The sequence below is a fragment of the Neophocaena asiaeorientalis genome, unplaced genomic scaffold (assembly GCF_003031525.2).
Source record: "Neophocaena asiaeorientalis asiaeorientalis breed wild unplaced genomic scaffold, Neophocaena_asiaeorientalis_V1.1 scaffold39, whole genome shotgun sequence".
In the NCBI taxonomy this organism is placed as follows: Eukaryota; Metazoa; Chordata; class Mammalia; order Artiodactyla; family Phocoenidae; genus Neophocaena; species Neophocaena asiaeorientalis.
Genome location: NW_020175670.1, coordinates 7,017,126 through 7,030,533, shown reverse-complemented (window position 1 = coordinate 7,030,533; position 13,408 = coordinate 7,017,126). Strand labels below are relative to the sequence as shown.

Below are 13,408 nucleotides of genomic sequence, written 5' to 3'. Positions count from 1 at the left end.
GTTTAATGTTGTCCCAGAGGTCTCTTAGGCTGTCTTCATTTCTTTTCATTCTTTTGTCTTTATTCTGTTCCGCAGCAGTGAATTCCACCATTCTGTCTTCCAGGTCACTTATCCATTCTTCTGCCTCAGTTATTCTGCTATTGATTCCTTCTAGTGTAATTTTCATTTCAGTTTTTGTATTGTTCATCTCTGTTTGTTTGTTCTTTAATTCTTCTAGGTCTTTGTTAAACATTTCTTGCATCTTCTCAATCTTTGCCTCCATTCTTTATGAGGTCCTGGATCATCTTCACTATCATTATTCTGAATTCTTTTTCTGGAAGGTTGCCTATCTCCACGTCATTTAGTTGTTTTTCTGGGATTTTATCTAGTTCCTTCATCTGGTACATAGCCCTCTGCCTTTTCATCTTGTCTATCTTTCTGTGAATGTGGTTTTTGTTCCACAGGCGGCAGGATTGTAGTTCTTCTTGATTCTGCTGTCTGCCCTCTCAACTCTGAAACTTTTGACCCATTTCTCTCAACTCTGTATCTATCCTTTAGTTGTTTTTCTGGGGTTTTATCTTGTTCCTTCATCTGGTACATAGCCCTCTGCCTTTTCATCTTGTCTATCTTTCTGTGAATGTGGTTTTTGTTTCACAGGCTGCAGGATTGTAGTTCTTCTTGTTTCTGCTGTCTGCCCTCTCAACTCTGAAACTTTTGACCCATTTCTTTCAACTCTGTATCTATCCTTTCAATTCCTCCTCTCCCATCTCCTTCTGAGCACAAGACCTGCAGTATAGTTAAGGTGGAGCAAAGTTAAGAAAAAATTTAATGTACAATGTCAAGTAGCGAGAAAAGAATTTTAGTTTGGAAAGTACAAACATTTCCTTCTTTGCATATTGTTGAAATATGTCCCTAAGAATAATATTAATAAATAACATCTTTGATTTCAGGGACAATTTTACCAAAAAGCAAGATTACAAATTAGATGAACTCTAACCTGTCTTCCTTTGCTATGACTCTGTGACTTTATAAAACTCTTCTAATATTATCTTCAACTGACTTCAAATAGAAGGTAAAACTTGATGTCCATGGCTCAATGGTATCTCTTTTATTCCACTGGGGTTCTGGGTCTTGCTTTTCTAGTCTTTATATTGAAACTTGAGTTCTACATAATACACGTGGTTTTTTGCTTCACAGATGTCTCTACTTTTTATACAAAGCCCTGAACATGGATGGAAATGAGGTGACCTCTAATTTAAAGAGAAATTTGTGTAGTTGCTTCTTAAGAATAGATATCAGAAAGGAAGATTTAAGTATAATCAAGAATATGATGCTTTTTTTCCTAGAAGATTATTAAACACTGGTGTAGTTTACCAAAAGGGAAATCCTGTCAAAGCTTCTGTCAGAATGTTATTCCTTTAATTAGAAAAAAATGTTTGATAAGAAAAACTTATTTTTTGGATTTAATTTTCTGTATAAGGAATATTCACCTGATTAAAAAATTTTAAACTATGAAGGGATATTCAGTGAATATTCCTTTTTACCCCATCTCCCAGGCAATCACTTCCCACCATATCACATAGTTCTTTCCCTTCTAGATATTTAGATAGATAGATGATAAATTTATACTTTAATATATGTGTTATTAAAATGTTGTTTTTGTTCTTCTTTACACAATTGGTAGAATACCATACATATATATCATGAATGATATATCTTAGTGATCTTTCCACATAAGTGCTTCCTCTTTCCTTTTTACAACTTCCTGGTATTCCACAGTATGGATGTAACACCATGTCTTTGAACAGCCTAGATGGTGTCTGCTTAGATGGTGTCTAATCATTTTTGATCTTACAAATACACAAGCAATAAACATTGTATAGAGGCCATTTCTCTCCTATGTGAGTAAATCTATAGGATAAATTCCTAGAAATAGAATTGCTGGCTCAAAGGGCTTATACATTTGTAACTTTGATAGTTATTGCCAAATTACCTATCATGGAAGTTGCACCAATTTTGCCTCTCAGTTTACCTTAGTAAAGTATGAGAGTACCTGTTGCCCCTTGCCATAGAGTGTAATGTCAAACTTCTGGATTTTTGCCAATCTGATAGATGAAAGTGGCATCTCAGTGTAGCTTCAACTTGCTTTCCCACCTGAATGAAGCTCCATGAGAGCAGAAGTCTTTATTTTGTTTGGTTCACTGCTGTGTCTCCTATACCCAAGTGACCAATATTATTGGCACATAGTAAACAACAACAAAAAAAAATTTTTTTAAGAATTTGGTCTGAGTGAGACCAAACAACCTTTCATATATTTAAGAACTATTTGTATTTCCTTTTTCTGTAAACAGTCCATTCTTGTCCTTTACCCATTTGCCTACTAGGTTATGGTCTTTTCTTCATCAATTATTAGAAGCTCCTTATATACTAGGAAAGGTTGCTTATCTGTGATGAACTACAAATAACTTTCCCTCAATTGCTTTTGCTGTGTACATTCTTTTTCATAGGGTCAAATTTATTAGTGTTTTAGCTGAGTTTTGTGTCATGATTAGTCCTGCATTAGTTGTAAATGAATTCTACCATTGTTTCTTCTATTACTTTTGTGGTTTCATGTTTTCATTAAAATCACTGATCTGTATGGAATTTACTCCAGTATTAGTGTGGGCTCTGGATTAAGTAAATTTTTTTTCCTAGATGATTATTCAGTTGTTCCAACATCATTCATTCAGTATTTCTTTGTTTTCCTACTGATTTGATATGCCATTTTCATCATTTACTAAAGTCCTGAACTTTCTAATGTTTCATTGGATATTTTTATCTAGTCTGTACCAGTACCATAATGGAATGGATACTTCTGTTTATTCTTCTATGTCCATTTTTTTCCTGTCTACTATTGACAATTTATTTTTCATTGGGATATGGAAACGAACTTGTTTATTTATTGATTTAGGGAAAATTGGCATCTTTTTATACTTACTTTCAAGAACATTATATACTATTCCTTTTCTTCAAGTCATTTTTATGTCTCTCAGGAGCATTTTTCTGAAGTTTTCTTCAGAAAGATCATGCACATTTCTTATGAAGTTTATTCCTAATTACTTTATTTTCTGCAGCTGTTTTAAATGCAGTATATCTTCTAACTGGTTGTTGTTTAAATATATAAATGTTGTTTGACTTTTTATATTAATTTTGTACCCTACCCCTTACTGAACTTTTCAAAGATGTTTTCAGGGAATTAGATTTTTTGGGTACATATCATCTGCAAAATAAGTCATCATTTTACTTATCCTTTCCAACTTGTGAACCTTGTGGTTTTGCCTCTTATCTAATTGTGTTGACTAGTACTTCTAGGATAACTGTAGATAAAGTGGCAATAGTGAACATTCTTGAACATTTCTGGCTTTAGCTAAGCATGCTTTCAGTATTTCCCTACTAAGCATGATTCTGAGTTTTTGTTTGAGACAGATATATTTTATCATATTATTTATCTTATTTTTATCAGGTGTTTTTATGAAGAATGGGTATTGTATTTTGTCAAATATATTTTTTTCATTTTTAACAACTTTATTGATATCTTTGACATATAAAAATAGTAATTATATAAGGTGTACGTACAACTTGATATTATGCTATATGCATACATTGTGAAAAGATCACCACGATAAAGCTAAATAACTTATCCATCACCTCCACATAGTTACCATTGTGTGTGTGTGTTGAGAAAATTTAATTTAAAATCTATCCTTTTAGCAGATTTCAAGTATACAATACAGATTAAATAACACTTATACAAAATACCCAATTGTTTATACTTAGCATTATATCTTCCTTACTTTGTCTAAATTTTACACATTTTGCTTTTTGTGTGTGGTTTATGGATTTTTAATTTAGATTTTACTATATGAATTATGCTTTCTGTAATTTAGTCTTAGGTGTTTTGATCATTAGGTAAATTGTTTTTAATTTTACTAGTTTTACTAAAGGTTTACAAAATCCCTACAGCTATTGCTGTGAAATGACCTAAGCCAATCTAACCATGCACAACCCTTAGGTTCTTACCAGTAGATAAAATCAACCACCAAAAAGTTTGAGCATGCGTAGTCTCACCAGGAGAAATTTTTCCTCACATACGGGCATTTATTAGGTATTTGTTAGCCAGTAGACAGAGGGCAAGGACACAGCTTGGGAACCCTGCTGTATAGGCTTGATGTGAGTCCATGCTCCCTGTCACTTGGGCTTCACAGCTCACGTGGGGAGGACAGGACAGGCTCCAGAGGTAGGACTTGGTTAGGCTTGCAGTTGGCATCATGCAGCCAGGGACCTGTGCAAGGAGTTGGATGATTCCTAAAGTAGAGGTTACAGTGTTGGCTGGGTTCTCATACCCCATTAGTGCAGCCATGGAGCATTTTTCTACAATATTTTATCCAGCTAACAAATCTTGAATGCCTCTAATTTCAACAATGAACATACAATTCGGACTTTGATTACCACTAATTTTACGAATGAAAACTCATTTCTAATATTCATCATTCTACTTAGCAAAGTCTCTGGTTGATAGCTCAGACCCTTGTGGTGTGCTTAATATTTAACTGTAACATCATATTATCTATGCTGAAATGTTTTAAATCAATTGAATATAGCATAACAGCTATATTTGTCTTTTAAAAATTAGAAGTAAATTTGTAGAATAAATAATGAGAAAAGTAGGTCTTCTAAGTCTTCTTCTTTTGTGCATATAATCAAATACATTTTTATCATCTATAGAAATGATCCAACAATCGTTCCCTTAGATCTGTTAATATGATGATTGATATTAATAGATCTCCTAATGCTGAACTGTTCTTGTATTCGTGGAATAAGCCCCACTTGATCATAGGAGTGTGTGTGTGTATGTATGTATGTATACATATTTTTTTAAACTGTGCTACTGGATTCTTTTGCTAATATTTGTTGAGGATTTTTGCATAGATAGACATAAGTAAGATTGATACTTTCATTTTAGACAATCTTCCTTGGGCTTGAATATAAATGTTTATTTCATAAATAGACGTAGGAAACATCCTCTTTTTCTATGGTCTATAACAGTTAAAATACCACTGGAAATATCTGTTGTTTAGAAATTGTTAAAATTCCGCTGTGTACTGCTCTTCCTGTTATTTTTTGAGAGATAACTGACAAATTTTCTATTTCTTCTATGACAATGGTTTTGTTTAGATTTTCTGTTCTTCTGATGTGAGGTTTTGTAAGTTTTCTCAGAAAAGTATCCGTCTTAACTAGACATTTTAAAAATTAAGGTAGCAACTACTCTTTAAGGGAATTAGATGCCTTTTTGAGGCCATGTCCAGCAGACACAGAGGGCCCTTTCGTTCCTATAGAAATGCTAAAATCACCACCAAAGTCCACATTTTTTCCTATGGAGCCTTTAGCTGTAAAGAGTAAATGACAAAGCTTTCCTGACTGATTAGAGCAAAGGTGGGAAAACAAGACCAGTCTTTCCATTTTTATTTTATTGTCAGTAAGGACCAACAGCACCTATGAGACTAGATCTATCAGCCTTATCTGTGTCACACTGAAAGTTCCCAGGCGTCTGTGATTTTTGTCCTCTGAAATCTGTGCTTCTCAAGGGTGGCTGTAGCAAGCAGGATCTCAAACAGCCCCCAGATTCCCACCCCTGGTGTACATGGCCACCCTCGTGACTCCCTTCCCTTGAACATGGGCAGGGCGGTAAATAGCATCTCATTCCGGTGGCTAGGTTACACTAAGATGAAGAGCTGTTGCAGGCGTAATTAACATCCCAAATCCGTTGATTTTAAGAGAGACTATCCTGGGTCGGTCTGACTTAAAGAGGTGAAAGCTTTTAATAGAGAGACTGGGCCCTCCCTGGGGTCAGAAAGCATGCCACCATGTCTGCATTGTCTATGGAAAGGGTCATGTAGCAGGGGTCTGCAGCTGGCCTCTAGGACCTGAGAGTGGCCTCTGACTGAGAGCCAGTTAAGAAACCAGGGCCTTCAGTCTACAGCCTTAAAGAAAGGGATTCTGCCAACAACCTGAACCAGCTTGGAAGGAGAGCCTCCAGATGAGAACACAGGCCAGCTCACATCTTGATTTCAAGCTTGTGAGTCCCTGAGATCCAGCAAAGTTGTTCCCAAATTTCTCACCCAAAGAAACTGTGAGATAATGAACATGTGTTGTTTTAAGCCCCTAAGGTTGTGGTAATTTGTTGCACAACAATAGAAAATGAATAAAGTGATCAACAGAGCCTTGGCTTGAAAATCCCCAGAGGTAGTAATTTAAAATGCAGGTTCTAGGACGCTGCCCCAGATCTACTGAATTACAATCTCCTTTCATAAAGGCCCAGGAGCCTTTGATGGTTAATTCTGATGCACATTAAAGCTTCAGAATGAATTTACCATGCGAATAATTGCTTAGACATCCTTGACAAAGCATCTTTTTTTAAACTTTTTATCTTGTATTGGAGTATAGTTGATTAACAATGTTGTGTTAGTTTTGGGTGTACAGCAAAGTGATTCAGTTATACATATACATGTATCTATTCTTTTTCAAATTCTTTTCCCGTTTAGGTTATTACAGAATATTGAGCAGAGTTCCCAGTGCTATGCAGTAGGTCCTTGTTGATTATCTATTTTAAATATAGCAGTGTGTACATGTCAATCCCAAACTCCCTAACTATCCCTTCCCACAACCCCTCCTCCCTGACAAAACATCTTATAACCTTCCAGAATTTGAGATTTGGAGATAATTCTTTTTAAAGGTTAAAATCTTAAAAGAGCCTATTCATGAAACCAAATAATTATCAAAGAAAATTAACAGAGCTCTTTTTGTTGGAAAGCCAAACTGCTCATCAGTTGCTTATTCATTAGGTTTGCTGATGTTCTATAGTATGGTATAACCCATAATTCAGAAAGCCATTATCTGTCAAAATGACAGCTAGTCCGAAGTAACTCTCTAGTGGTACGTTATCTTCTATTTCTCCTAGTATCCAAAGTCATGTAAGTTACATGCTAATAGTAAAACTTCTGAAAAATTGATAAAAAGGCAAAAAGGTGGGATATCCTGTCATTTTTATACCTTCTTTAGAATAGCTGAAACAGGTGGAATTTTTTCCTAGTTTTACACTGAGATATAGGGTTTCTTTCAAATCATATTAATTCAGCAACACTAGTTAAGTCAGCAGAAGCAGTCAGAAGTATTTTAAAACCTCACAGAAGTCTTTTCATGAATTTGTCAAATCTCTAAACCAAATATTTCTTTGACTTTTTCCAAGAGCCTTAGCAGAGCCTAAAAAATTAAAAAGAACCCCAGTCTGAGTTTTGACCTGGTTGAGTCTAGTGATCAAAATGGATTTCCAACAGTAGAAACTTTGATTAAAAATAAAACTCCATGCCTTAGGTTCTTGAATAAAGCCCCTATCATTCCATCCATGACAGTGTCCAAGCTGACCTCTGATATTTCTTTCTCTCCTTTTTAAAAAAGGTTATCACTTCTCAAAATGCTTTATATCTATGTCATCTGGTATCTAACCTCAATTCATCTTTCCAAAGTAATTCTTGATTCCCACTTAGTAATGGAAACTTATGAGGTATTTTCTTCACTTTGTTCCTGATGATTTTCATGTCAAAGACAAGGTACATCTCCCACACTGAAGACACACCTAAAACTTCCCCATCCTAGTCAGTCTGTCTTGGCTGCTAAGGGAATTTGCCCCATCAATGTTTGATATTCATTATCTCCAAAAATACTTGTTCAGCTAAATTTTACTTGGTTATTAAATTGGAAAGCCAAAAAACAAAAGAAGAACAAAACAGATTTATGTATCCATACTATGACCCTCTGTGACCTCTACTTTCCCAATAGTGAATTTATCCAATTTTGCATAAATTTGCATAATTTATCCTTATTTGTCTGCCCACTTGTGTACAGAGATTTTTTTTTTTTTTTTTTTTTTTTTTTGTGGTACGCGGGCCTTTCACTGTTGTGGCCTCTCCCGTTGCGGAGCACAGGCTCCGGACGCGCAGGCTCAGCGGCCACGGCTCACGGGCCCAGCCGCTCCGCAGCATGTGGGATCCTCCCGGACCAGGGCACAAACCCGCGTCCCCTGCATCAGCAGGCGGACTCTCAACCACTGCGCCACCAGGGAAGCCCCAGAGATTGTATTTTTATGCATGGTTTTACTCCCCAGAACCCACCTTGGAGCATGACACACAATAGGTACTCAATAAATACATGTTGAATGACTGAAAGAACGTTATTTAACTTCTTTGTGCCTCATGTTTCTTAATAAAATGGTGTGGGTTCAAGCAGAACAAAAAGTCAACTCTGGGGTACCACCCAGGAATTTGGAGATAAGGAAAATAAGAGTGCCCTGTGAGAAAGCACCACCAAGTGCAAAACAAAGTATTTTTACTGGCATCTTTTTAAGCCCACTGGAGGGCCCTGCTCAGAATTTAGTAGGACCTGTGTGTGAACTCAGCAGAGAAGGGCTATGGATAGCTTAACTCGGAAGCGATGACCTTGGGCGCTTCCTTCTCTCCTTCACACTTCAGCCATGACTCTTTGTGGAGACAATGACTCTTTGTGGAGATTCAGCCATGACTCTTTGTGGAGACAATGGCAATAAATGTCTAAACTGTTACCCACAAAGTACTTGGTTTCCTCATAAGAGCCTCTCCAAAAAGGAAGGAATTCAAGTTAATCGTCACAGATTTCTTCAGTCAAGACAGATGTGGACATTTTCAGATGGTTTGGTGATTCTTATTCAGTTCTCTAATCAGGCTTCAAAAAAACTTTTGTCTTATTTCTTCTTACTGTCATAGGAATGCAGAATTTCAATATTGCTATGCATCATTCTGACCTTTCCATCACATAAAAACACAGGCACTTTTGTGCAAGTCCAAGATAGCTAGTAGCCTTTTAGGGTTAATAGAACCAATTATGGTGGCTTAAAATAGATTTCCATTATTCAAGAGGCCAACTCCCTACTATGTTCAAAGATCCATCTGTTATTTTTAACAGTGATCCTAAAACTACTCAGCTATTCCAAATCTGGCCAGTGTGAAAATCAAATGAGGATGGAAAAATAAGTGACTGCAGAATTATCTAGAAATAGCAATTAAAGAGGGAAAAAAACCCTCCTTGAACAGACAGCTGCCAATATTCTGAGCCATTGACTCAGTTTCCAATTCACTCACACTTCAGGTATCCTTAATACTCCAAGGAATAAAACTGATGAAGTGTTTAACCATTCTCCTTTTGTTATTTTGGGTAGGCATTATCAAAAGTTACACTCTGGGGGTGGGGGAAAGTATTTGAAAGGTCTTTGTAAGACAGCAGCAGTCATTCTTTCAACATAGACAGTGTAGAGTTGTATTTATTTAAGAAATATTTATTGGGTACCTATTATGAACTCATATGCACTGTCCATGAGCTGGGAATGCAGTGATAAGTATTATCAGGTAGTGTCCCAGATCTCAAGGAGCTAACTGGCTCATAGGAGAGACATCAATCAAATAATAACAGAAATGTAAAAGAGCAACAGTGATAACTGCCACAAAGAGAGAAGTGTGATGTTATGAGGGTGTAATTTACCTGGTCCACCAGCTCTGAGACAACTTCCCTGAGGAAGTGTTAGTTAAGCCAAAATCAGAGGACAGGGTTGGACTTAACTAGATAAAGGCAGGGTGGGAAAAGGGGAGGATTGCAAGGGAGGTGGCAAGTGAGGCCAAATGGTTCAGGCAGGGGGAGTCTGTGCGAAGATGGAGAAGATGTTTATCTGCATGTTTTATCATCAGTTTTTTCAGACCTGGCACAAATGGCTGTCACATAAAGTCATTCAATGAATGAATAGAATAAATCATCCTATTTTGCCTATAGATTCTTCACACTTTATGAATTTCCTCCTGCATGTAGAGTCACCCTCTGAATCTTGATCTATTCTGTAACCAAGCAGATGGCTATAACCTTTACTGTTTTATGGACCCCAATCTCTATTTTGAGTCTTAAATATTATAGTTAAGCAAGTAAAAATTAAATTTTCATGTTATCTTGCTTGGTTGCTAGACATCTGGCACCAGTAATTTATCTTCTCTTTGGCAGAAAATTGAAACCTGCTTAGTCTTTATTATGTTGGTCTTAAACGTGTTGCAAATTATAATTTTCCATTTCCACTAGTTTTATTTTGGAGTGATATATATTACTGGGTCATCCACTTCCCTTTGGCATTTAGCAATTCTCTTTCACAATGAATTTCCGTTTTCTTTGCTTTGTGGTCCCTAAGAGCCCACCCACATTAAGTGCCAATGCTGAAATGTTACTTTGAGGATGACTCACATTGTCTCACACAAGCTTCTGATACCTTACAGAGAAAATGTCTCATCTCAGTTCCCAGCACTAAATGTAAAGTAGCGAGAAAAGTTTTGATCTGTGGCTTGAACCAGCAGGAGTAAACTCCCCAGTTCATCTTGCCATTAAGTGATGTGCTGGAAAGTGCAGCCATTGGACAGAACTGAGTTTGAATCCTAACCCTGCTGGGATCTGGCAGTGGGTCAGTTACTTTAAACTCCCTTAGCTTCAGTTTTCTCACCAGGAAGAAAAGTGAGGCTCTTATGAAATGAAATCAAATGATGTGTGTGAAAGTACTGTGCATGTGGAAGGTGCTGAATGAGTTTGTATAGCTTAACTAGCTTCCCTTCTCCTAAGGAACTAGGAATTGAATCTCCTGAAGGGTGGTGTCAGCTCCATGGAGGCGGGGACTGCGCTGTGGTACAGCCACTGTATCGGCAATGCTTAGCACAATTTCTGGCCCATAGTCAGTGTTCAACAGATTTTGGTTGAATATTCGAAGGTGAAGAACTTCAAGTTTTAAAGATCTCACCATTTTTGATGGACAAAGTAGAGAGATGACAGGACTCCCTTGGCTGACCCATGCAGTGGAAGCTCGAATCCTAGGAACCTAGTGTCATGCTTATAGATATTTATTTGTTGGCTGACCAGCATGTGGACATCTCAGGGGTACTCTCAAGTATGCAGGAAGCCAGAGGGGCATATATCTCCTCTCCCTGCCTCCTGGTACCCAGAGTACCAATCTGTGGCCTGCATTCAGTCAACCAGATACCCCTCCTTAGGGCTTGCAATCCTGGACAGTGCTGCAAAGTTGCAAGGTGGTCAAAGGGAAGCTCTAGCAGCCCAGAGGGAGCATCCAGTGGTGGTGACACCAGCAGAGGCATTCTCACCAGACCATTCCTATGGGGCTGTATTTTTGGCTGCTTGGCCTCTCTTGCCTCCTGCATAAGCTCAGCTTGCCTAATGTTCCTGTTGCTTGCATGGGTTACCTACTGGTTTTCCAATAAATTTCCTTTCTGCCAAGTCAGCCAAGTTGGTTTCTATTGTCTGCATCCAATAATTCGAGTCTTAGTACATTGCTCCCGCCCCTGGCCTTGGTCTCCCAATGTGGTCAACTCATTAAGCACTGTTTCTAGGGATGCATTTCAAAGTTGCTTTTGCATCGTTCTCAAAATCTCTTCTTCAAGACTTTTTTAAAGTATTCTTTGATATCCTTAGCAATTCTACAAAGTGAATTTTATGTTCTTCAATGAAATGGAATTATGTTCCCTCTGAACACTCTTTGTTTCTCCATTTGTTTTCACATTTCCCAACCCCCAAGATTCATTTGTCGTTCATCTTCTCTTTTTACTCATTTCCCCTTAAGGTTTGTGCGATTTACTAAGCTTTTATTGTGCATGAACTACATGCCAGATATTATGCTAGGGACAGGGATCCAAAGATGATAAAAGCTTGGGATTTGATTCTGTATGATATCTCTTTCTACAGCGATGAGGCTCATTTACTCTATCGGTGTTTAACCTGCGCCAGTAAATGCCAAGCCCCGTGCAGTGCCAGGGTGTTGGTAATCTCTCCTTATTTCTCTCTTATCTTTTTGAGGGTGTGAGTTATCTATAGCTCTGTGTGTATGTGTGTCACAATACTTACTTTGCAATACATGAACAACTAGAGAGACATTCTGGAATGTACAGCCAGAGCTGACAGCAAGCTGCTCGGCTGAATGTGACTATATTCACTGCTCTCTTTGAAATACATTTTTTTTTTTTTTCGCTCGTGTTACTGCTTCTCCCGAGAACCACGCTGGCACATTTTTTTCCCTTAGATTCTCACTGCTGCCTATAATCCATCATTACAAAGAGAGGCCTTAAAAACAGCACTCGGGGGAGACATTGTTTCCTTCCCATTTCGCTCTCAGAAAGAGCAACTTATAATGGGAGGGGAAAATTGTATTTAGGTTAAAGGAATATATATAACAAGAAAGCATCTGCTTCTACCCCTCTTTAAGATGCTAAGCTTCAAAAGGCCTCTTGGTTTTAAAAAAGGCCATCACCTCTTGGCCTGCTCCAAACATTAATATTATATGCCTGGTAATAAAGCCAGAGGATTTTTTTGTGAGAGCCATTAAAGGGAAAGGATGGCCGAGACAGATTTCTCTGGTGAATGAAAATCACAGGCTCATAAATAGAACCTGTGAGGTTAGTCGTGTGGTTAGCTAGTACTTCAAATTTGCGATTCCCCCGATTATATTGGTTGATGGGAACTACTGATCTTTTCTCAGATGAGGCTGTGATGCTCAAATTTATGACTTAAAAAGAGAAAGTACCAGAATTCCTAAGGCAACCAAAAGCCCAGCAGCACCAGGTTAAAACACGCCTGGTACATGAACATCAGAGTACTGATAAGAGGGGAGAACAGAGTAAATGCAATTTTCTCCCCATAAAAGTTAATTTTGCCATTTGAAACCGCCCTATGATATTTATGTCATTCATCAAACAAAATTATCACTGACCCCACAAAATGTTCATCAACTTTCTTCACATTTAGCTGGTGTCAAATGACTACTTAGCTAATGCTTATTATTAGCCATAGGTTAATAATTTTACTGCTAATTATGAGACTAGAAAGTCTAAGTTTTTTTCAATTGAGCTCTTTAGGTGCACCCAACCCAATTTTTCCTCACGCTAGGCGTGTGAGTATCTCCTAGTTTAAATAACTAAGGAAGGTCTCAGCACGGTTCCCAGTGAAATGCTGTGCAAATCTCCACATGGTTACAGATGTAGCTATGGTGGGCACTCGGGGTTTGTTCGGTTTCCTTACATTTTTGAAAACCGTTTACATACCAGACTTGAAGCTCCTTATCTAACTTGTCACAGAGTACGAAGGCGCCCGCTCCCTGGCTGTGTGCAAGGAGCTGTGGTAACATTAGTCAAATTCTGTGGTTTTCAAAGAGTCAAGGACATTATTTCTCCCTGATGAAAAAGAGGCCTTTGCCCACATTGCATTCTCTCTCTCTTTCTTTTTAATGCGGTTTGACAACTTGAATTCAGAAGATTTCACAATTAGAAGAACG

At 37.6% G+C, this 13,408-nt stretch overlaps 1 protein-coding gene across 3 annotated transcripts in view; it reads right to left on the bottom strand.

Moving 5' to 3' along the window:
* Positions 1 to 13,408, bottom strand: part of TMEM156 (transmembrane protein 156) — a 50,347-nt gene that overhangs the window by 5,801 nt on the left and 31,138 nt on the right. The gene's annotated exons all lie outside the window — the stretch shown is intronic.